The following is a 27,169-nucleotide window of genomic DNA, read 5'->3' as shown; positions in this document are numbered from 1 at the left end:
AGCTTGCAATAGATGAGTATATTTGTGAAACTAAATATATCCTCATACAGTTCTTGTATTTTTGTCCCATTTAAAAAATGGCTTTGAGAGGCATCCAAGTGTTCAAACTGAATAATATGGCGATGTTTATAAGTCTTGCCCCCACCCTCCTCTCAGACTGTATACCTTTGTCCACTAGTTTGTAAGTCCCACACCCACCCTCCTCTCAGACTGCATACCTTTGTCCACTGTGAAAAATTCAGGACAGAAGTGCCTATCTTCTTTCTATAACACTTCCTGGGGACAGTCCCGATTAGTGTGTACATTTATAATTTGGGAATTCCTGATGTCTTCCAGAAAGTTACATCAGGGTTACATTTTAAGTCATAGTGATACACAGCAGAAAGTGCTGTGGTTCTGAAGTAAAGTGATACGCATTCTGCAATGTGGAAATATCAGTCTTCTCAACATGGCTTGTGCATCTTTCAGAAAGCCTTATTTTTCAGCAAAAGATATCCATACAGTTCTAAAGGTGGCTATTCACAATTACCATCATATTTACTTATGGCATTTCAGATTTCAAATTTGAGTAATCAAGGGGAATTTGGCTTGACTCATTATTTCTTACAACTAAGTAAACTGACTAATTCCAGATAATACTAGGATCATTGATATTTTCAAACTGTGGGAGAATGTGATGGCATGTACACACATGCGCGCGCACACACACACACACACACACACACACACACACACACACACACACACACACACACACATATATATATGACCAGAAGTGTATCCCTCACTGGTAAGATCAGACCATAAACTAATCTTACTGGATATTCACATCCCGAATTCACCCCCTGTCCTGAAAACCACAGTAAAAAACTTCTCTAAAGCAAATTTCACACTTCTCAAAACTGGATTCCTTCAAAGCCCCCGGGCCTGTGGAAAATACGGCCCAGACTGCAGAATCCTTTATAAACGCATTCTATGAACACCTTCAGGAATGCATGGCTCATGCAATCCCAAATAAAACCAAGACCCAATCCTCCAAAGGCAGACGTCCTGTCTGGTGGACCCCAGCCATAAACAAACTATACAATAGAAGGAGGAAGCTACTACATGATAGAGCAAAATCCCAAAAAGGGAAGGCATTTCTGATCAGTATTAGCAAAAAACTACGGGCACTCATAAAATCATCTAAGGCCAGCTTCGAGAGAAAAATTGCACAGGACACTAAGGATAATCACAAGGCTTTCTTTAGTTATGTTAGGAACCTGGGTGGGAATTCCCAGATATGCTCGGAATTAGTCCAAAATGACAAAAAATACACTGAACCCACAGACATTGCCAACATCCTAGCTGACAGGTTAAGCGCAAACTCCACCCCCCTCCCCACCAAAAGAGCAAATATCTATCCCAGCAGAATGCTGCCCCCCTGACATCTCAGATGCTCAGGTAAGAGCCGCCCTCTCCAAAGCAAAAAACACAGCATCAATGGGACCAGACGGTGTCCCGGGCTGCGTCCTACATGAACTCCAAGAAGAGTTAAACCCAAACATAAAACTACTGTTCAATCTCAGCCTTACTACAGGATATGTACCCAAAGAGTGGCGTACAGCAACAGTGGTCCCTCTCCACAAAGGTGGTGCCTCAATGGATCCTGGAAACTATTGCCCCATAAGCCTGACTAGCTTGGTCTGCAAAGCTATGGAAAGGATCATCATGGACCTCATAAATAAAGATATTGGGGACTTACGGACACTGGATCCTACCCAGTTCGGCTTTGTTAAGGGCAGATCCTGCCTCTTAAACCTGGTTGATTTCTTTGAAACAGTCACCAAGGCCATTGATGAGGGGAAGGTTGCCCACACAGCCTACCTGGACCTCGCAAAAGCTTTTGATACAATACCCCACTTGGGCATTATAGATAAGCTCACTAGCTTAAATATACACCCCTATGTCACTAGATGGGTTGCAAACTGGCTCAAGGACAGAACCCACATGGTTAAAATTGCTGGAGCCATGTCAGACTCCAAACCAGTTACAAGTGGCGTCCCACAAGGCTCAGTCCTGGGACCTCTCTTGTTCGGTATATATTTCTTGGAGGTACAGGCCAACACAGAAGGACTGTGGCTGACCAAGTTCGCAGATGACTGCAAACTGGGTGCCATAATCGACTCTCCAGCCGACACAAGCATTCTCCAAAAGGGCCTCATAGAAACAGACAACTGGTGCCAGAGCCATGGCCTCAAGCTAAACGCCAAAAAGTGTATAGTCATCCCCTCTGGCAAAAACAAAGTGCCCACAAATTACCACATAGGTGGTAATCCATTAAGTACAGAAGAAGTAATTAGGAACCTGGAGACCCAAGATGATAGCAATTTCTCATTTGACAACCACGTGGCCAAAGTGGTTAGAAAAACATTTTATATAGCCCACCTAATCATGAAGCGATTCAAATCTAGATCAGGGGAGGTCATTGTGCCTCTTTACTCATCCCTCATCTGGCCCATAATTGAGTACAATGCCCCTTTTGGGATGTACCTTACCAGACACCTGCAGCAACTGGAAAGACCTCAAAAGTACCTCACCAAGAGGATCAAAGGTCTCAAACAGATGCCATATGCTGCCCGATTAAAGAAACTCCAGCTTTACTCAGTGGCATACCACCTGCTCAGAGGTGATCTGTGCCTGATGTATAAAGCCATGTCCAACCCGGAATTAATGGACATGTTGCACCTCAGAAAATCCAAATCCCATTGAGCTACGCGCTCGAAAGACTTGAACCTCAGCACTGAAATAAATAGGACATGCTGGAGGGACAGATTCATAACCCAGAGGCTCCCTTCACTCTGGAATAAAATCCCAGTCCAGGTTAGGCAGAGTCCCTCATTGACTCTCTTCAAGAAGAATCTTGATGAGTGTATGGGAGATCATAGGTTTACCCCGGGTATCACTTCTGTGTCACTGTTAGACAGAGGCACAGTATACTAACCTCGAAAAAGGGCATAGCAAAATTAATTTAAAATGGTTGGCGAAAGCCAAACACACTCTGGCTAGGCTTATAAATGCCCTAGGGCAGATAGCCTAGTATGAACCTATGAACCTATATATATATATATATATATATATATATATATATATATATATATATATATATATATATATATATATATATATATATAGGTCTAAAATATTTTGTCAAAGGTCTCATTTAATGCAAATTTTATGTTGATGGAAAAGTTGCTGAATGTACAAGTTTCTAATTCTAGTGTTAACATAGTACTGAAGACATTAAATGGAGTAAGATGTGTTTTAGCAGGTAAGTGTGGGTTAATACAAAAAATGTCAGATATAAGTTTCAGCAGTAGCGGTTATGTGTGTGTGTGTGTGTGTGTGTGTGTGTGTGTGTGTGTGTGTGTGTGTGTGTGTGTGTGTGTGTGTGTGTGTGTGTGTGTGTGTGTGTGTGTGTGTGTGTGTGTGTGTGTGTGTGTGTGTGTGTGTGTGTGTGCTCATCAGCAAGAGTGTTTGCAAGTTAGAATTAGAATATGGGCTAGGTAAGATGAAATATTTATTGCTTTCCATGTGTGTGTGTGTGTGTGTGTGTGTGTGTGTGTGTGTGTGTGTGTGTGTGTGTGTGTGTGTGTGTCCAAGTTGTCTTATGTATTGGTTGTACTATGGAAAGTGTTTTTCTAAGGTAAGGTGTAGTGTTAGGGTCAGGATGCATTAGTAATGTGATGCAGGGGAGAAAATAAGAGATGCCGTGATTTCAGAGTTAAGTCTTTGTTTTCAGAGATTTTAGTTTCACTATTCCATGACTCACACTAACAAGTGCTAGAATTATAAAATGTTATCAAATCATTAATCCCTGCCCAAGTAATGATCAGCTTGGATTTAATATGACCATTATTAAATTTAATAATTGTGTTATTGATTTCACAGCATGGGAGAAGAGAGGAGAATTAACCTGCCTGCCTATTACGTTGAAAAAGAAGATTGCAAATTCTGTATAAGTTAGTCACCTATATGGAGCAACTGAGTCAATGTTAAAGACTTACAAGTCTTTGCAACATCTATTTTTACCAAAACAATAATAAAGATTACATTACTTAGTTTACCTACAAAACATTGACAATACCTTTTTTGGGTCACCGTTTACTGAAAGTATGAATTTGAAAATCAAGAAACAGAGTGTGGCTGTGCAGCTTGAAATGTAATGTTCAAAAAACACAAAAAGGGCTAATGTAATGCTGAACTACCACTGGGGATGATACATGCAGTGAAAACAAATTTAAAGCAATTTAACTCCAGCCAAACTAGTATTCAGTTAAAACAAGACCAAAAGCAGCCATGAGGAAACTTAAAAGTGTGCTAATTTATTATTATAACAAAACAACAAAATGGTTAAGTGCTTTTGTCCTATAGATTCAGGACTTCATCAGAACCATTTAGTTAAAAGAATGCTCTCAGTTAAATAATCTAATGAAAGATCACATGATTACCATCAAGCCAATTAAAACCAAATCAAATGAGTAGAATAAAAGGCATGGTATCTTAAAAAAGACCATAAACAAGCATATAATGGCTAAAACTCAATGTAATGTATTTTCGCTTTCCCATTAGGGGTCACCACAGCAGATTACCAGTCCGCAGATTGATTGGGAGTGGATTTTTTGCAGTGTTGAGTTGCCAGCCCAGCCCCCAACCTTCACCGAAGGCACACACATAAGCACCTACCTGCATGTCTTTAAAATTCACTTGACCATAGGGAGGACATGCAGACTCCACACGGAAGGTACTCCAGATGAGAATTGAACCAGAGAACCTCTTGCTGTGAGGTGACAATGCTAACAGCTGCATCACTGTGGCCAACATAATGGTTAAACCCATCATAGCTAAATAATAATCTTACTAAACACCATATGTTGTATTAAATATAAATAATCTTATTAAAAACACCGAAAAGTGTAATGTTTAAAATGTAATATTTTGAAAAGTAATAAATCAATAGGATAAATAATTAAAAAATAAAAAGGGAAATGAATGTAATATGCAATTAAAGTTGAGCAGCTCTATACTTTAAAACTAGGGCAATAGATGTGTGTTTGTTCAACCCCTTATCACTCAAGGCATTCAGTTTTAACTGCCATAACAACTCTCTCATTTCTAATTTGGTTTCCAAAGAACATCCTCTAGTGTCCATTGGCACAGTTTCTATGATGCCAAAAAGAAACTTTATGAAGTTGTCACATATCTGATCATGAGCACATAAAGAATTGTTTCTATTGCCTTTAGTAATGGCATATAAATGCTCATATATCCTTTTCTGAAACTGTCACTCAGTTTTCTCTATATAGTAAGAAGAGCAGTTTTTGCATATAGCTATATAAATCAACCCTTTTGTGGCACAAATACCATCATCCAATGTTATTCTGCTTGGAGGGTTCCCCACTACCACTTCCATGTTTTCTAAAATATAACAACACTGGTGACAGGAACCACACTTCCTAGTGCCCTTATGTGTTCCTCTTATAGAGGTAATAGTTTGGCTTTCAAACAATTGTTTTAGATTGTTAACCATTTTAAACATAAATGAAGGAGTCTTTCCCAGGGTCTTATAGATAGAATCATTGGTATTAAAAATGTTCCAATTATTAATGATGATATCCTTAATAGTTTTCACAAGCCCACTATAGATTACAACTAATAAATGCAAAAAAATAGAGTTTGGTGTGCATCTAGTACTCCAGTTTTGTTTAACTTCATAACTAATGCATTTCATTGTTTCTAATGGGTAACCACTTTCTAAAAACATGTTAGTTAATAAATCAACTTCCTTCTTAAAATGATAAAAAGGCACACAAATATAAGCTGCACTGACAGTTTGCCCTTTAAAACATTCTTTTTTGTGTGTCTAGGGTGACAGCTGTGGTAATCAATGTAGGTGTTAGGAAAAAGTAGGTTTTCTGTAGATTTTAGACCCAAAGCAACCTTGAATAATGTCATTAAAAATAGTCACATCCAGGTAGTCAATAGAGTCCATAGTTTGGTGGCCTGAAAAAGCCAAAAAGGCGGAAGTGTTGTTGATGTAAGAAATAAAACTAGAATGTGTTTGTGTATCACAATCCTTCCATAAAATAAAAATATCATCCAGGTATCGCAAATAAATGTGTCAATGGTTAGTGAATGTGCTTTCCAGAATAAAAATATTCTCCCAACTGAATAGCACTATGTTTGCATATATGGGTGCACATCTTGCACCCATAGCTACTCCCTGGACCTGCCTGTAATACTCACCCTTGAACACAATAAAATTGTTTAGTAAAATAAGGTCCACCAATTCTGATATGAAGTTAATAGCTAGGCCATCCAATCGAGTTAAATCAGTGATGGCCCAATGAAACAACTCTAAACCACTTTAATGAGATATGGATGTGATAGGATCTACAACATCCACAGTAGAATAAATAGTGGAGTTGCTAAAAAATTTAATCCTAATCTTAGCCACTGTCCCCAGTGGTAGTTAGGCACTTTGTGAGCCCTTTTTGTGTTTTATGAATTTGAAAATGATAAATTGAAAAATGTAAAAAAAACAGGATATTTTTTTTTTTTTTGCAGGGAGGCATGCCACACACACCTCCCAAAATTATATATTCCTACTTCACAGTTGCACCACAGTGAAGTGAAGAAAATGGCAAACTCCCAAAAAGCGTACCCCTGGCTCAGACAATATATCACGCAGTGATGAAACTCACTTGCACTAAGGACATAAAGGCAGACTCTGAAATGATGTATTCCTTATTCATTGATGCAATTGCCTGAAGACTAATACTGTCAAAGCCCAGGACAGGGCTATCTAGTGATCTTCTTTAAGCATGCCTTTTTCATTCTGTTGTTGACATTTCTGGAGAGGGTGAATTGCAATCAAGATAGAAATATTTTTTTTTCTTATAGGGTAAACAGCTTTTTTACCCTGTCTAGCAGCATTCATTTAGAACACAACACTATGTATGGGATCGATTCTAACTCAGTGTCCCATGATGAACTATTGTTCATCCCCATACAAGATTAATATTTAACAGATTGTTTGTACTTCACAGAATGATTGACATGTAAGATCCTTTCTGACATTTATTGTACCTTTTTCCTATTTTGATTAAGAATAATTATTTTAGGTTCCAGCAGTGGCCAGGAGAGTGTAAGCAATACCTGACTTAATGCAGGTGGGGTCTGAGTACACCATTTCTGTAGATGAGCAAGAAACTACTACGTGACAAGAACTTAAAGGTGGCAAATAATTAACTGGCCTGAAATAATAGCATCTTTTCTAAGAAAGCATAGATATGGAGGGACAGAATATATGAATAAACATTTTTTTTGTATTTTCATATATATTTATACCTTGAGATTCCAAAAATAGGACAGGGATGGTAAGAGCCAATAGTTCAGAACAATATTAAAAATAAAAAAAAAAAAAAATGAAGACCAAGAGCAACCAAGGTCATCTTAGACAAATTTATCATAGTACTATACGCTAAGCCTGTTCACAAGGAAATCTTTCAAAAGATGAGCGCAATAAATATGATAACGAAAATCATGTGGAAAGCACCACAACGTAAAATAACTACATTTTACAAATTGTCTAAACTACATCTTAAGCTCTGCTTTCAATCCCATTTGTGAAAGTTTCATAACATTTAAAATGGCATGACGCTAGTAGACAACGAAGAGCAGCTTAATCCAAAACAATGGCTCCATAATAAGTTACACTGTTTTTTTAGAATCAGTTTTTAGTAACTCCACATCAAAATTTGGGACAATGTCGCTTTAAGTATCAAGTCTGCAAATAAGCAATCAACGCCAAGGTTTATTATTAACTCCTGAAGCAGAACTGACTCTGACTCAGTTTTCTTTCTCAACTTTTAACATACCCAGTTCAGTTGGCAGATGTATTAGTTACTGTTACTGTAGATTACATTTCCTTTTACCTGCTATTTAATCTTTGTATGCCAATGTTATTGATACAATATAATATATATATTCTGTGGTATGCACTTTAATTGTTAATGGAACTTGAATGCACCTGAAGAAAACTGAAGCTAAACAAAGAAAAAAAATATGTCCTCTATTCAACTGGTATAGAAATCACAATGCTATAGTCAGTACAGTAATTTACTAGATCTGATTCTGTCATATCCATGTGCAGTTATGGGCCTGGAGTCCAATAGTTTTCAGCCTATTGATTACATAATTGGGATTTCTGCTGTACTGTTGACCTTTATTTGTCAGCATTCTTCCATCCATGCATTGTTTCCTAATCATGAATTAGCTATCAGGATATACAGAATATGTTTTCTGTACAGGAAATCATTTTCTGTACAGGAAATCATATTTCTAAGCAGCACACTATAGGCATTTAGTATTGAAATTAATTAAATGTATCCTGACCATAGGAATAGAATTTTCCTGTGTAAATATGTCAATTCACAATAGTTTCAACCACTGGACATTTAGGGAACTGATTCTTATAACCAACAGACTAGTTTATGTCTATATCAATGAAATGACAATTGGGAGTGAGAGAGCTAATGTGCTGGTGTTGAATTAAAACAGGAAGAGGTAGGAGGAATAAACATAATCTTTAATCCTGGGCTATAGCTGAAGAGTTAAATTACTAGTACACTTTGCCTTGTATCTTCCTTTGAAATAGATTAACTTTTCTTAATCAAACAGACAAGATTATCTAGGTGCCTAACCCCCTACTCTTTTCTGACTATAAAACTTCTAATTCACACATGTAAAGCCATATTTATCTATAGAGAGGTCAGTGTAATTCTCACTGAGCTTACAGGTAGACCAAAGCTTTATTCCTTGTAATATTACATATTTATTAGTCCATGCACTAGTCTGTATGCACATACTACATAAGTTACTAATACACGGTGATTACTCATATATCACTTCAAGTAAAACATAATGTACACACACACACACACACACACACACACACACACACACACACACACACACACACACACGCATGTGCACTCACAGAATGCACACACACACACACGCACACGCACGCACGCACACACACACACACACACACACACACACACACACACACACACACACACACACACACACACACACACACACATATCACTGTCTTCTTTGTATATGGTTGATAAACTAAATCTCAGAAATTATTTCCTCACTCGTCTTAGAGAAAAAATGACTGATCACCATAGAATAATGTGTTCTATTCTGATGGTTTTCTTCCTCTCACAAAGTTGTGCAGTAATGGAGCAGGCATTTATTTGTTGGAGTCTGAGGGACATACCAGTCATGCAGTGGTGAAGAAGCACTTGCTTCATGCAAAAACATTGGCTTCAATATATCTTGCTACTTCATACAAAATGGTCAGTTTTCAAACTTTTGTAATCAAGGAAAGGCATCCCAAGTGAATGGGTTTTGTTTTTCCATAGTAAAAGTCAGTGTAGTGGAATATTCATAGTAAGCATATTTAAACATCAGTAATGTAAAACCAATAATTAAACTCATGTTGCCTTCCTTAAATCTAATTGTTATAAAATCAAAAGAGGCTTTAGGGTATACTTTAATGTACTTAAATAATGCACTGTTCTCACCTTGGCAGCAAGTGCCCCTTCTATCATTGCGATGAAGACAAATTAATTCCTTGGTTTTTATAGGTATTGATTATATTCAGTTACTGATTATATTCCATCCAAATAGCAACATACTGAATATTGTATGGTAGAGGTAATGAATAAGAAGGGGGTAATTTGGATTTTTTTCTACTGCTGCCAAGTCCTGTTTTGAAGTAGAATATATAATTTCCGACTGTATGTTTAAACATAAATGGGGAGGGGTCATATTTACCTTCTTAATGTTCCAAGAAGGCTCAGTACCTGTTGTCTTGTATATTATACTAGCACATTATAGTGCATTCAGATGCCTCTTCTGTTTTTAGGGGTATTGTCTACATTTTACCTAAAGTGGAATTTATTGAATATTGCATGGAATAAGCTTAAGAAAATAATGAAATATCTGGATAAACCAGGCTTGGGAACAAACCAATTTATCCAGGGACATCTTCAGTGTGTAAAGGTTGGTCAGAATTAAAGGAGGCTGAGATTTTTTGGTTTGGGGAAGGATGTTAAGGCTAGGAATTAAAGGAAGGTTTGGGTAGATTTTGGGAAGTGGATGGGTAATTTAGTAAGGGGAGAGTTGGAGAAAGTGATGTAGGTGTAGGGTGGGGCTTAGAGGTTTTATGCGAGAGTAACTGGGAAGGAGATCAGATTTAGGCATGATTTTACTACAGTGCAGACTTGCGTCTGAGACAACCTGTAGGTACTGCTGTGGTCAGGTAGGTCTCGGCTTAATAGTTGTGGGTATGGATGAGATGGGTCATGGCTGGTATGCCTCAAGGTATTGATTGGGGATCACAAGGTTTAATTGTAATAAATATATATTTTGCCTTTCCTTTGGTAGGAAAAAGTGGTTAGTGGAGGATGAGCTGTGGGTAAGAGGTGTTGGGATAGTTCAGGCAGTGGCCTGTGTTGGCACGGGGGATGGGAGGTTCTAGCATAAGATATATATATAAAGAAGGGGAAGAAAATGCAGAAAATTGGTAATATAATTAACTGGGGGGGGGTGAGAGCTTGGTGCTGAGGTTCAGTAGATTAAGAATGCACTTACATACCTTGTTGGCCATTCATTGATTCTCTGGGATTTTTGTCATTTGGGATTTCAGCATTGGCAGGTGGCTTAGTAGTCCCTGGGTCTACAGAGTGGTGTGATGGATTTCATGGTATGATAATCCAGTGGATGGGCCTTCTAGAGTCTTCCTTGGTAGTGGAGGTAGGCTGCCACACCTTCTTTATGGCTGTGGTGATTTGCTGGTGGTCGATCAAAGCAGTGAATTTTTTTTGCAGGTTTACAGTAGGTAGCATAATGGTTGCCTGCTAGGCATACACAGTGTGACAGCAGCTAGGAAGGAGTTAGGAAGAATGTGTAGGTGGTTGGTCTGAGAGGGAAACAACCTGCTGATGGTCAGCTTTGGCAGGATGTTCAGGTTTTGTATCTTAATTTTGGTGTGTTCCTGTTAAAGCTGTGGTTTCCAGTAGCTGGTGGCAAGCAGTAACGACTGCATTTGAGATGAGCAGGATAACAGCGCTAACTGTTGGGAGGGGAGTATCTGGAGCATGCAGGTGGTTGTTCTGTGAGTGTGCCTCTCAACTGTCCCTGATTGTGACTAAAGTTTTAGAGGAGTCCTCTTAATTCCTCCTAAAACTGGTGACTTTGGGAGGAAAGACAGTGCATTATACTCAATAAATAAGTGTTCAGAAGAACTATTATCTTCACAAAATGCATTTTGACAATGTTTAAGAGTTATAGATTTCTTTTACTTCATAAAATGCATATTAACTACTGTTCTTTATTCTGCCCAATGGGTGGGGTGGGGGGAAGTCTTTCGTTAATAGTGCTTATGTTTTAAAAATGTCCCAGATCATCCCTGATTTTAATGGGTTTGTACCTGATTCTGTTGAAATTTGTCCTGATTGGTGGAGCGCTATGTCTCAGAGTGAGGCATCTCATTAACTATTAGTTTTGTGCAAGGTACAGGTTTGGTTTCATAATTTTGGTCTGTTTCTCACAGAGCTGTGTTTTTTTGTATTTGGTGGCAATTGGTGGGGAATGAGGTCTTTGCATGTGAGGTCAGAAGTAATGTACTTTAGTTACTGTATGGTGGCACAGGACATTTTATTCTAGCAGTTTTGGACCTGAGGGGCTTAGGGTGCATTATCCAAGCATATTTTTGACATTGTAGAAAAATGTCACTTAAGTGAGGAACAATACAATGCATTGTAAAACAGAGGTATGTAGAGATTTGAATAACAGCTTGCCAGAAGTTTGTTTTTCTGCATGCTTTCTTTTAGGGACATGGTTTGAGGCCACATGGTGGGCAGATACATTAGTATTATAAAATGATTTTTTTCCCTCCAGTCTCATTCTTGTATTTCTTTATTGACAGATGGCAAATGTGCAAAGGTTGTGGCAGAGATGGATGGCTATTGTTTCACAGGCAGAGGAGCTGTTTGAAGAATTGCCTACCAGTGAGTCTGTGGCGGCCAAAGAACCTAGGGAGTCAGATTGGAAGAGAAGATAACTATTGACAAAGAGTAGGTTGGTAGCCTGATGGAAGTGGGCATGGCAGTCAAAGGATGCCATAGCAGTGGATGTTCTGGCAATTTGAGTGGTGCAGGATATGGCTGCAGGTAATAACATGTTGTTGGGAGTTTCTGTAGGCATGTCAGGCTTGCTGAGTTTTGTAAATAGTCCAGGGATAGGTGGGGTTGAGGCATGTTGGGAGCGAGGTGAAGATGCAGATGCTGTGGCAGATCCACAGAGGGTTACTGAAAGGGGGTATGTGCAAGGTGAGACATTCATTGGGGAGGGGAATGTAGATTTGTCTATAGTGAGTTTCAAATCATCCATAGGTGAGATAGAGTCACAGCTCGAGCCTGGGTTGGACTCTGGCATCTAGACAGGGTATTGGTTAGCTACACATGCCCTGGGGCAAGGAGCAGTTTTTCTGACCCCTCACATACCATCCTCAGTTAAAGAAAAGATTTGGAAGGGGAAGTATGTTGATGTCTTTGAGTTAATCAATGCGGACAGGGGTCAACATTTGTTGGAATCAGATACAGCAAATAGCAAAGCTCTTTTGGTGGCTTTAATGGCCTTGGGGAAGAGAAGAGTAGGTAGGCTGTAACCAAGAACAAGGGAACATTGGGTGTTAGGTTTCATGTACTACATGTCAGTATGATTGGAGAAGGATGCCGCCTTGGCTTACTTTCTTATGATCCAAGAGGCTCAACGGTTGTGGATGGGGAATGCTTGGCTGTGGTATGACCAGAGGTTTCAGAAGTGGAAAGCAGTGGCTCACTCACTCTGTTGGGAGGTTAAATACACAGACATATGGCTAGCCATAATGATGAATAGCTTTAGAGCAGTTAGTAGAGGAGGGATGATAGGAGGGGAAAGGGTGGGGATATGTTGGGCTTTAAATGCTGGGTGTTGCTTGTGGATAGCGTGTAGGTTCTCGTATGCTTGTTCAAAAGTGTTCAGGAATTCATCAAGCTGTACAGTGTTGTCAGTGGGAAGGTAAGTTGGGTAATCTCGGTTCATTTCAGCTTATATGGTGGGTTTCACTTATTCTTTTCAGGAGTTTCAGAGTCTGTGAGGTAGGGGAAATTTTCTTGAGCAGGCTGTGTCCTTTCTTGAGGCAAAGGGAAGATCAGGGGACATATTTTCCTGTTAAGGTGCAAGTTTTGTGGCATACACTCCAGCAATTTCCTGATTTGTCACTTATGGAAGAATTAATTGATGGATTTTCGTGGGGATGTTCTATTAAATCAAGGGTGTTGGTGGATGGAGTAGAATGTAAGAATCTGCAAACAGTGAGGGGGAAAAGAAGGTATTTTGGAGGGTTTGGTAGAGATGGATCTGCAGGTGGATAAGCTGTCAGGCCCTTTTGACATCCCTCCCTTTGGCACTTTTAAGGTCTCACTGGTGGGTCTTGTTTCTAAGAAATCAGCTGGTGAACTCTGGTTGATTCACCATTTATTGTACCCTGAAGGAAACTCCATTAATGATTTTATGTCAGTAGAGGATACCAAGGTCAGTTACACATCTTTGGATGATGCTGTGAAGGTTATTCTGGGGTTTAAGGATCCACGGTTGGTGAAGATGGACATTAAATCTGAGTTTTGACTTTTGTCAGTATGGCCATTGTTAGGTATGGTGGTTGGAAACAAGTTTTACTTTGACATGGCTATGACAATGAGATGCTCAACAGCCTGCGCTACTTTTGAGAAGATTAGCATTGCACTCCATTGGGTTTGGCAGCAGTGGGTGAGCATGCTGAGGGTGATGCATTACCTAGATGATTTCTCAACAGTAGGCAAGGGCTTGGTGGTTCAAGCGAAGGTATGCATGAGTTTATGGGGGTGTGTGAGGAGTTTGGGATACCACTGGCTAGCCAGAAGCTGGAAGGCCCAGTTAAGGCATTGGATTTCTTGGGTCTGTTAGTGGATGCAGAGCATGGATTGTTTTGTTTACCAGCGGACAAGATAGCATGTTTGAAGGAGAAGATTGGATGTGTGGTGTGCAAAGATAAGGTGCAAATTAAGGACACTATGGAGATTTTAAGGCTCCTGAATTTTGCATGTCTGGCAGTTCATCCAGGGTGCACTTTTTGTAGGTCGGTGTGGAGGGGGGGGGGTACAGCAAACATCATTGGTTTAGGATTGGTAAGTTGGTGTGGACAGATTTATCACTCTTGTTGTCTTTCTTGGAGTGGTTTAATGGGGTGTCCTTTTGGCAGATGGATTGGGTTGGTGGGGAATAGTTTGAGGCTTGTTGGCCAGCAGATTGGAAGGATGAGTGGAAGAAATATGTTGCCTTTTTGGATTTAATGCCAATCTGGGTGGTGTCAGTGGTTTGGCAGGAGCTGTTGAGGGGAAAGAGGGTTATTTTTTACTTGTACGATATGGCAGTGATGTGAGTTTTGTGGGGGAAGACTGTGATGTCCAAATTGTTATAGTTAATATTTCATAAGTTGGCTTTACAGAGCTTGTTAATTAATTTTTGTTTTGCAGGTGTGCATGTGGAAGGTGCTAGAAATGGAATTGCTGACAGTTTATCTCAATTTCAGTTTTCTAGATTTTGACAGTTGGTTTCAGGGGTATCAGATGAGCTGAGGGCTTTGCCAGATGAAGTATTGCATCTTGAGCTGAAGTAACCAGATGGCTCATACAGCAGTGTTGAGCAGTGTCTACCAGGAAAGATTATGGTAGGGCATTATATGATTTTGATACATTTATTTTCCAGTTGCCTGAGGAAGATGGAGTTTGGTCAGAAGAACTATTATCATGATATTTGCCTTGGGCTTGGGTGAAAGGTAAGGTGGTACAGTCAGTCAATGTGGACCTGGCTACAATCAGTATATTTGCGCAGGTGGCTGGATTGTATGATTTCACTAAGTTCTGGACAGTTGGACGCATTTTGATAGGATGGGTGGATATGAGAGGGCCTTTGGCACAACAGGTTTTGAAAGTTTTTTGAAGGGTCTACCTTTAGTGGGTGGTGATTCAGTGGATTGTGATTTGTGGGTGACCTTGCATTTATGGATGTATTTTGCAGCATTCAGGGTGTCATAACTGTTAGGGTCTTTACTTTGGGGGGAATGTCATTTTTTTTCTGTAGCAATGCACATTTGGTTACATAGATCTAAAATGGATCAGTTAGGAAAGGGCATGCAGATAGTTCTTGAGAAAGATAGGAATGACTGGATGCATCCTGTGGGTTAGGTTTGGTGATTACCATAGACCCATGCAGGGACCCCTCAGGACTTGCTTTTTCATTCAAGGGGGAGGGGGTTAAGGTGATAATGGGCAATCAGTTTGCATATGTGATAAGAAGGGATTTTCACTGTTTGAGCTTTCTGTGTAACAAGTTTTCCACTCATTATTTTTGCATTGGTAGGGCTTTGGATTTAGCAACGGAAGGCAAATCAGTTGAGGTAATTAAGAGGGTGGATCTTTGGTCATCAAATGCCTTTTTATGTTATATTAGATAATTGATTACATTGGTTGGTTTAATATTAATTTACATATATATACTTTTTTTTTTTCTTTTAAGGAAAGGAGATTGCCATCCTGGGTCATTCATATAGTAATTGGTTGGTGAAGAGCACTGCTGTTAAGTTGGCTGGCAATGAATTGGGTTTGTGTCACTTCAGGTGGAGAGTCACTTGACATGTTATTTGAGGCCCTAGGTGGAATCAGCTCATGGAAGAGTTTGCATTTATACAGTCATGAGTAGGACTTCCTTGAGTATTGGTCGTACATCTGTCAGGCAGTGACTTAGGAATAATTTTTAAGAAGCAGTTGGTGTATACGATAGGATTTGGTTACTTTGAAGTGGTTTTATTCAGGTATGTGCATTTCATATTCAGAGATAGTGGATTTATGTTGGATTAATGCTGCTAGTTTTTTGGATTTAGAGCGGGCTCGGTAGTTTATTAATTGTAGGTTGGCAAGGCAGTCAGTTGTTTTGGGAATGCATATGATAGAACATAGGGACTTTGATCACAGGGACCTGGTTTGGTTTAGGGACAATTGAGTGCACCTGAATGAGTTTGGTTTGGATATATTTAATTTGCATTTTTAAGTTTATTTTTTGGAGGGTTTAGTGAATGTCCTTCATTAAGTGAGGGTGAACGGCATGAGTAAGGCTGTTGGGCAGAAAAGAGGGGCAGGTTTGTCTCTCTTCTGTTCCCTCTCCTGGTGTTAGGTATTGATGTAAGGAGTTTGAGGGATGAAAGTGAGTGGTAGGATGCTGCTGCTCTGATTAGTAAGAATAAGTGACTGGTGGTGAGGACGCTGCTTTTTTGGGAAGGGTGAGTGGAGACACACTGCCCTGATATATGGTTACAAGGATATTCATGTCATGGTTACATGGATGTTCATGTTGTGATTAACAATTTAAAGAGATATAATAAAGTTATGTTACTAATAAAGGTCATCAAATACCAATATGGTGTGATGTGTTTTATTTAAAGGGATTGGGATAAATGAGGCTTGGGAATAAACCAATTTGTCCAGGGGCATCTTCACTGTGCAAGGGTTAATCGAAGTTAAAGGGGTTTGGTATTTTTGGTTTGGGGAAGGATGTTAAGGCTAGGAAATTAAGGGAAGGTTTAGGTAGATTTTGGAAAGTGAAGGGGTATTTTAGTATGGGGAGAGTTGGAGGAAGTGAGGTAGGTGCAAGATGGTGTTTAGAGTTTTTTTGTGGAGGTAGCTGGTAAGGGCATCAGACAAGGCATGATTTTGCTTCCTGCCCTCCCTTCTCTTCTTTTGGGACATTTTGGATGTTTTTGCTATTAAGGTTGGGTGTTTAGGTGGAGAAGAGGGGCAAGTTTTCCCTCTTCTGTTCCCCCTCTTGGTGTTGGGCACTGATGTAAGGAGTTTGAGGCATGAAAGTGAGTGGTAGGATGACACTGCTTTGATTAGTAAGAATAAGTGAGTGGTGGTGAGGACACTGCTTATTTGGGCAGGGTGAGTGGGGATATGCTGCCCTGAAGTATGGTTACAAGGAAGTTCATGCTGTGGTTACAAGGATGTCCATGTTGTGATTAACAACTTGGTGTGATGTATTTTATTGAAGGAGATCAGGACAAAAAATATTGATGCTTATTTGAGCTTTGGTTTGTATGTCATAGTATAATTTTTCAACTGTGTATCTACTTTTTTCAGGCATATATATATTGTTATTCTTATGAAATTTCACCGTGTGAAATCATTTTCATTTCTATGGGTGTCTTTGTATCAGGTGATGGCACTCAGAGGTGATATATGTTCCTGCTTAGTGACACTTTATATTTTACCCACTGAGGAAGATTTAATGAAACTGGTCTAAATGTGTATGGAGTTGCTTTTTAATAAACTTTGATATTTTTGGTCTTCGGCTGCTGTATTTCTTTGTTTTTCTGCATTTTCTCTGACTCCCTGCATATATATATATTTGCTTCTGTGTGTAGATCTACAGATATATAGATCTATATATATCTGTCTATCTGTATGTATATATATATATATATATATATATATATATATATATATATATATATATATATATATATATATATAGAGCTATATATATGTATCTATCTATTTACCTATATAGATACGTATCTAATTATGGCAATAGAACAAAAGGGTAATAAAAGAAAGTCACATGGAACAAAGGATCATTTGCTGCTAAATAAAGTCATAGTAGAGAACTGTAAAAAGGGGAAGAATTTAAGTATGGCATGGATTGACTATAAAAAAGCATTTGATAATATTCCACATTCATGGATAAAAGAGTACTTAAAATGTATAAAGATACACCCTACATTGATTAATTACATTACAGAGACCATGAAACAGTGTCAGACCATTTTGCAATTAAGCCATTTTAAAGGACAAATTTATTATTCCAGGGATAAAAATACAAAGGGGGATATTCCAGGGTGACTCTCTGTCACTGCTGCTGTTCTGCCTTGCCCTTAACCCATTAAGCTGTCTGCGTAACAGCTTAGACCATGGCTATAATTTAGATCCTAGAAAACAACAAAGTATAAAGACTTCTCATCTTCTCTTTGTCGATGATTTAAAAGTGTATAGCTCATCAGATGAGGAACTGAAAGCACAACTGCAGGTTGTCAAAACTTTTTCAGATGATATAAGAATGTCATTTGGTCTTGATAAATGTGCAAAAGCAACCTTTAAAGCAGGAAATCTGCAGCACCAAGAAAACATCAGTTTGGGACAAGAATGTGATTTAAAAGAAACTGACCAAGACGGAGTGTATAAATATTTGGTAACTGATGAAGGATCAACAATAAAACATGAACAAATGTGAGAAAAAATTAGTAAGAAGCACTTTAGAAGACTTAATTTAATCCTGAAAGCAGAGTTGACATCTAGGAACAAAATCCAAGCTATAAACCAGTTTGCTCTTCCTGTCGTCACAGTTTTGGAGTGATTGACTGGCACCAGAACATATTGGATAAATTAGACAGGAAAACAAGAAGGATGCTTTATGCTCACCAAATGATTTATAAAAATCACTGCATACCAAGATTATTTATTCCCCATTCCGAAGGAGGGATGAGACTCCTTGAAACTGATTACATGTATAGATCTGCAATCATGGGACTCCACACATATCTGCTGATCTCAGAAGACCCAAATGTAGTGGAAGTTTTGAAACATGTGGAGAATAAATTTAAGGTGACTTCCCTGCTTAGGCTAGCAGAAGCATGTCGGCATTAAACAGGAAGGGAAATCAAACCACAAGTGGAAAAAAAACAGGCAGCAACTGAATATGCCCAAAAACGAAACAAAGAATATAAGGTGAAGGATCAGATGAGAAGGCAAGAAATGTGGACAGCTGATAACCAAATCATCCCAGAAAACAATCCTACCCTCAATTTAACCTAAAATCCTCCCCCGTACCCACTACCACAATAAAAAAACTTTTACTTAAGCTAAAACCCTGTACTCTGTCCCCTGACAATCTACCTCCACACTTCTTGTAGCTAGCAACAAACTCTATAGCTTATCCCATCAGTATACTCATTAGCTGAGCAATTAAAGAATCCATTGTCCCAGACATCTGTAAAAAAGCATTCATTCTTCCCTTACACAAAGGTGGCACCAGCACAGATGCCACAAACTTTCAACCCATAGCAATTCTCTCACCCCTCTCTAAAATACAGTAAAAATGCATCCATGGCCATCTCCTCAACCACCTGCTTGAAAATCAAATTTTATCACCCACCCTGTATGTTTTCAGACCAGGACACAGCACCACTACTGCTCTCCTATCTTTCCTTGACACAGTTAACTGGGCAAGGGATTCTGGTAAAATAATCGCTTCACTTTTCCTCGACCTCTCCAAAGCTTCTGATACCATTTTCCGCACTATCCTCCTCTCTAAACTATCCACCCTTCACATTTCTCCTCCTACCCTACAGTGGTTCAATAGCTATCTCTTCAATAGGCAGCAATCCACCAAATGGCAATACTCTTACTCTCCCTTACTCAGTACTTCCACAGGGGTACCCCAAGGCTCCATACTTGGTCCTCTCTTATTTAGCATCTTTAGTAACAGCTTTCACTCCACTATCCCACAATGCTCAGTAATCCAGTATGCTGATGACTCTACAATAATATGCACTGCAAATTCCAGCTCTGAACTCTAGCAAATCACCCAGAATGCCTTCACCTCTACTGAATCTTGGATGCTTAACAATCATCTTGACCTAAATTGAAAAAAAAACTAAATGTGTAATTTTTATCACTAAGAAAACCACTCCCATAGATAAGAAAACTCTTCACTATACAAGCCCAAGACAATACCACTAGAGAAAGTTGTCCCACACACTAAATTGCTAGCATTATTATAGATGAAAACCTTAACTTTGACCTACTCATAAACAATAACATAAAAAAAACACCAAAAGCTTGGTATGCTCTACAGGCACCAACACTTTCTTAGTCTCTATACTATACAAACCCTTGCAACTACCTTTTTATTACCCTCTCTCCTTTATGGTGCCCCTCGCCTCACTAATATCCAAAATTCTACAAAATCCAAACTTGGTATGTATTACAACAGAATAGCAAAAATTTGCTCCCATGGCCAAATTCTCATCCCGCCACTGTATTTCACTGAAACAATTAGGGTGGCTGGAACTCCCCCATCATCTCTCATTCACCCAACTAACTACAGTGCACAAAATAATCAACCGACCCACAAACTGTCCTACTCTCTCAACTCTACTTGTCAAATACCAAACCAGCAGGCAATTAAGATCTGAAAATCTTCTACTTCTAAAAGTAAAAAAGCCCACCTTACCTGCTGGTCAACTCCTCTACTCCTTCACCATCTCCAAACTATGGAACTCACTTCCACCTTCTATCAGAAACACAGGCAGCACCACCACCGTCAAACAAATACTTAAAAATCATCTCAACTCTTCCTGGCTATGTTCCTGCTCTATAACCTAACCTCTTTCCTCTCCTTATATGATAACTAAACTCCTATGCCTTCTGTTACTAGTGACTGATGATACTTTCTCCATATTTATTTTTTTCATCACTTGTTGATACAGGTACAATAATACTGATTAATATATCTCTGTTTATACCTCTCTGAATTCATCTGACAACCAACTAAATTCCTGCTTTAATGTATATTTTCTGTATATATTACTATAATCAAACCAACTAGATTCCTGGTTTTGTGTATATATTCTGCATATATTACTGTAATTACTATGTGTAACACTGTTTTTACTTCTATACCAATTAATGTTTATATTTTTCTGTATCCGTGTTCATGTTGGAGCTTTCCTCCCTGGGCCTCCACTGAAAATGGGCTCTTTTAGGCCCAGTGGACTTTCCCAGTACACAAATGCAATAAAATAAAATAAAATAAATAAATAAATATAGTTGCAACTATAGAAAACTTCTGGAAGCACCTCATGTTGATCAGGAACTAATGCAGGATTGATTATGGAGAGGCAAATTCAAATCAGGAGATGAAAGGTTAATATTAACAGCAGAAGATTGTGGGCTACATTCATACTGGTTTACAAAGTCCATTGAACATGTGGGAGAAACAGACAAATGTAGGTTTTGTAGAACAGAATTGGAAACAGTTGCACACCTCATTGCTGGTTGCGACATACTAATGGCAGAAGGGCTGTAAACTGAAAGGCATAATAGTGTGCCAAGACTGTTACACTGGGGATTGTGCAAAGATTAAGGTATTGAAGTGGCTGAAAATCATTGGAAACATAAGCCACAAAGCATCATAGAAAACAATGAAGTCTACATTGCAAGGGATCATCCATTACCAACAGTTCAAAAGACAGATGCTAGAAAACCAGATATAGTGGTCCAAGAAAAGAAGACAAAAGTAGCGTTGATCATTGAAATCACCACACCCAGTGACTACAGTGTCTTGCTTACAGAGAGACACAAAGTCATAACATATCAGGATTTGCAGGCAAAAACAAAAGCAATGTGGAAGAAAGATACCCAGAAAGTTCCATTAGTAGTAGGAGCAATGGGTTTTATAAAAAAAGAGTCTACAATCATATTTAGATATGCTACCGATACATGCAACCCCATTTGAATTGTCATTACTGGGCACATTGTGGGTGCTGTGAAGAGCACTTTTGGCTGACATCAAAAAGTGAAACAATACTTATTTCATGAACTTTAATCATATTTTGACTTAGGAATGGGGGTCCATTCCCATCACGGTATAGGAAGCCCAAAAGATTTAGAGAAATTAAAAAAAAAATCAAACCACAAGCGAGAAAGAGACATGCATATAAATATATAAAAGACTGTAGGCATTGGTGGCTTTTTGAAATGTAAGCCATCCCAATTAAGGCATTTTGCTGAAAGATTATATCAAAGTATACATCTTCTTAAACTATATTGCATTTTCCTACTGATGATGGAGCATATTAGAGATGTTCTTATATTGCTGTATTTTCCTTAATATACACTGTTCTGTGAGCTGTTATTTGTGCAGGAATCAATGTCATAAGGTATATAAGATACTAGAATGTTGAAGAAAGCTATAATAACTTCATGCATTGGCTAATGGACAAGTGTTTGAAAGTATATGGGGAAAGCCAGTTTGCAGGGCCATATGAAGAATATGTGGAAAGCCAGTCTGAAAGATCATATGAAGTCTAATATCATAATTCATACTCACAGTAGAAACGTTGTCAGCTGTCATGTGTTGGTATGGAATCATTGATATTTCAGTACTTGGCATGTGTCACATAATCTTTGATTTAATCAATGCTATGCCTTCACAAGCCATATATACATGTTACACATTGCCCTGTTGGTGCAAGTAAACCAATACAGTAGTAACCGATAGCAAAGTATAGTATGATACAGGGATCAAATAGAGACATAATCACCTGTAGCACCTTAAGTAGACACTATAAATATTGTCATTGCTATTAATGAGATATTCAGTGAATATTTTCATGTTCCCATCAAAATTATGCATAATTATGCTATAGATCAATTACAAGGCAAGTCACTGCTCTAAGGAACTCGAGGTATGCAATTTTGTTGTGCAGTACAACATGACAGACATGCTTGGCCTAGCATCCTAAAATGGTACTATGCTGCCCTTTTATCAAGCCTGGCACCTGAATCCAGTCTTCAGAATTTCAGCTCTGTGAATGGATTTATAGCTTGTACTCAATTGTAAGCCATTGCATCCCTGTTCAGAGATATAGTTTGGCTTGGCAAAAGTGTCAGTCACAATATCAAGAACTTTTTCATAACAGTAAGCTTTACCCACTGCCATCTCAGTCTCACATCCCTTAATGCAATCTTTGTAGAAAGCATTTTGTAATTCTTATTACAGAACTCTGATATGATGGCAAAAGCCGGAATTTATTACCACATTCTTTGTGAGACGGGTATGTACTGACACATGCAAGTGGACAACCGTTGCCAGGGACCTCTTTCTTTTCCTGTAGGTATCATTGTAGAGGGCATCAGCTGCAAAAATAGTGAAGATGAATGCATGGTTTGTTCACTTTTATAGCAGATAAAGATGATAGGCTGACAACTCACTGCTGGCACAATGAAATCCTTCTGAAATTACTTTTCTTTACCTCTTGAATAGTATACTAAGATATTTGTCTTTCTTCTAGGTTGAGACTGAATTATTGATTGGTACTCTACCCTGGTTAAAAATATAATAATTAAATAAAACTCTGCAATGCAAAAACTCAGTTATTGTATATTTAAAGTTGGATGATAGTACCAGCATTAAACTTAATCAACATCATGTCACTAAATGCTTAATGTACTGAAAAGCATGTCTGACAGAGGCCAAAGACATAAGGGCAGAGGTTTCATCCATTCAGGATGACAGGTTGCAGCAAAGTATACCAAATCAATAAAAAAAAAAAAAAAAAAAACATAATTGTAGTTTTTTTCTTTTTCATTGCATAGCATTTATTCCAATATAAGTGATACTCCAAAATTTCTGAATGGGTGCCCCTCAGTGTCATTGGTACTGGTTATATTTGTTGTTAAAGGTTTCATATAAAGAACCTAGACATGATTAACTTCTTACACAAAGAATATTCTCGGCATAACAGAAATGTAGTGCTTGTTAAGCACCTTTCTGCCATCACAATAATATTTGCCCAGTTTCTGCTAAGCATTTCTGAGTGCTGTTAAGTTCTAGTCTCAGACATAGGGCCTAACAGCAGCCAGCTCCAGACACTGTAGAAGACAGGAAAACGTTAAAAAAACTTATAACACTGTTAGAGACTTCACCCTGCTGGACTTGTAAATAAAATGCGTGGCAGAGTGAAGTCTTTAACAGCTTTTAAAGCCATTGTTTTCTCAGAAGCCTCTCTTCTACCTGCTGGGTATGTGGTAGTGATAACTGTTTTGAAGCTGTCAAAGCCGAAAAATACTTGGTGCTTCTTTGCCTTTTTTTCTGTAACTGGTAGTAAATGGAGCAAATAAAGCTCCATGCATTACAAGGAATTATAATTAGGTCTCTCTTATCATAACTGTTATTATGGGATCTCAACATGGATTTCAAGATTCACCTCTCTCAAATCTCACATTAATCTACTTTCAAGACAAATTTCTTAATATCATGTCAAGAACACATAATCACATAATAATCTGGTTATGATCAGAAAACTGATCATAATCCTCCATCTGGTGCATTTATGTAGGAATCAGTCACAGTTATCAGTACAGCTGTAGCTTCCAAAAAGATAAATAATGAAGCAGGGAGTAGTACTGTTGGCCTTAGGACAGATGACCAACACTCATAATGAATGAGTGTTGCATTTTTCTTACCTTCTCCTTTTTTATGCAGTCCAGAATTAGTGTGCATTTGTGTACGTGTGTGTGTCTATGTATATGCATGTCTCTACAGATAGATATCGATAAATCTCTCTTTCTCTATCTCTTTCTATATATATGTATATATATATATATATATATATATATATATATATATATATATATATATATATATATATATATACACACATATATACACATATCTATAGATAGATAGATATACATACGCTCACATACTCTTACACATAGAGAGAGGAGAGAGAGAGAGATAGAGTTTGGGATATTTGGGTTTACTCCAAAGATGGGAAGTAACAGGAGGTCTTGCCCTTACAAAAACATTTACTCTTTTATGTTTGTGTTCTGTGACTTGGAAGTGTTAAGGTTTTGACTAGTAATCATATGTTTTAGATGCTTTGAATTTGAATAAGCATGTGTCTGTTACATGACACATGAATGTTTGCAGTGGATGTAGTGAACACAAAAATAGGAGAACTGTGTTTACAAATGTGAATTCCTGGCTTCTAGAACAGAGCAGTAATAAAATATTGTTTCAGTCTGTAATCAGAAGTCAGAGAATGCTATACTATGTGACAGTAATGCACCTTCATAGCCCATCAAACTTGCACCTCATGCAACTATGCAACACATCAGTCACAAGGGAAGTCACCGTTCTAGAGAACCAATGTTGTTGTGCAACACAACATGACTTGGACTGGCAAACTCATGTGGTACTACTCTGCATTTTCATCAAACTGGGCAGCTGAATCGCATTTTCAGTATTTTGGCTCTTCTTGCTTCCATATCCATGTCAAGAACACATAATAATTTTTTTATGATCAGAGGTCTCCAGTCCTCAGGTACATTTGTGCAAAAATCCATCACAATTGTCACTAGAGCTTTTTTTACAAATAGATAAATAATGAAGCTGGATGTTGTACTGTACTGTGTGGTTTACTCTTTCATGTTATGGTAAACTGTAATGATCTTCTAAAACATCCCTTGCCAAGTTTTTGAATGTGAACTGGAAATAAGGTATATATTAAATCAAAACAATGTTTTACAGGCATTATTTTTTTTATTGTGTAGTGATCCTTCCTAGTGTAGTCTTTATAACTTTTTATTTGTAAACTGTTGGTAGAATTCTTATTTGTTAGATATTTTTCCAAGAATCAAAAACAACATCACTCTTTGAGAATTGTATTATGAAACCAGTAAGGAATACTATATTCATTGAATGTAATGTGCAATAACAACTTGTATTATATTTTAGGGTATAAGGTCAAACCTTCCGAAAAGTTAGCACTCAAATATACAGTTCCCATCTACTACAGAGCATCTGAAATTTCATATTATGGCATTACAAATGGTCGAGATAAAACTATTTTTTTCTTAATCCATAACATAATTAGTTAAAAACTTACTGATTGGTAACACAATCCATGAGTGTTATGTGGGACTTAGCAAGCTAGCTCATGTATGTTTCTCATCTTATTTTACAATTAGTGATAAATATCAATATTGCCCGGAGACGGTGAGCTGTATCGTATTCCTGCTCTATCATACTGGACCTCTGCACTTAGGTATAAAATAAAGTGACATGCTTGAGTTTAACAAATACTGAAGGCCAGCAATTTTTCTGGTAATCAGTGAATTAGTAATATATTGCATTCCAGTAATGAGGATTTCATTGATGTATTATGTTTCTGTCATACCTTTTAGAGTAAAGAAAGACATGTTCTTGAGCCTGCTATGTACAATTCCAAGCTGGACAGATACTAATAAACAAAATGTAATATTACACAGGGTTGGCATAAATTCTGCAAAATCAAGTTCTGATTGATTCAGTTTCTGCTACACATGGTAGGCAGAAAGTGTGTATAAATTTATTTAGGTAACATTTTCTTCTGCTTTGTCTCATTAAAGTGATTTCAGTTATACAAGTCCGTTTCCCTCTCTGTCATTGCATGTATCCGTATACTTTCCATATTTCTTTTTTTAAGTTTATCAGATGTATGTTTGTCACCTCTTCTAGTATCTTTCTGTCTGTCAGTAGAATTCAGAGTAAAGTGCAATTCTCAGTTTAAGTACATTTTTAACAATTACACAATTACTTTGTTAAATTAACAAAACTGCTGAATGTTTGTCTTTCTGTCATCTGTAGGGTAAGGGAAATAAATAAGCATACACACTCATGCATGCTTGCACGCACCGACACACACACACACACACACACACACACACACGCACACACACACACACACACACATACACACATGAAAGAGATAAAATAATGTTTTCCCTGTTGAACTAGTAAGCAGTAAAGCTGCGAGATGTCCTCAGGTGCAAGCTGCCTGTCGGAAACTATAAAACATATGAACGATTGGAAGGCGATCAGCATGACAAGCACACACTCCATTCCGCATCCCTCATAAAGCATTGGAAGTAAATTATGTAAACAGGCACCAGAGCATTAATTCGACTAGTGAGCAGGGAAATTTAGAGGGTTTAAACAATGGCCAAGCAATATGCACAGAAACACAACCTTTTTCACAGCAGTGTAGTAACAGGATAGGACTGATTGATTTCACATCTGCTTTGCACACATTAAAGCAAGATAAAAGCTAATCACCAAACTAGAGGGGCATTGTAACAGTTCCTGCCCT

This window comes from Protopterus annectens, chromosome 4.part0, assembly GCF_019279795.1.
Source record: "Protopterus annectens isolate FY-2018-M chromosome 4.part0, PAN1.0, whole genome shotgun sequence".
Taxonomy (NCBI): domain Eukaryota; kingdom Metazoa; phylum Chordata; order Ceratodontiformes; family Protopteridae; genus Protopterus; species Protopterus annectens.
Note: the sequence above shows the minus strand (reverse complement) of the source record.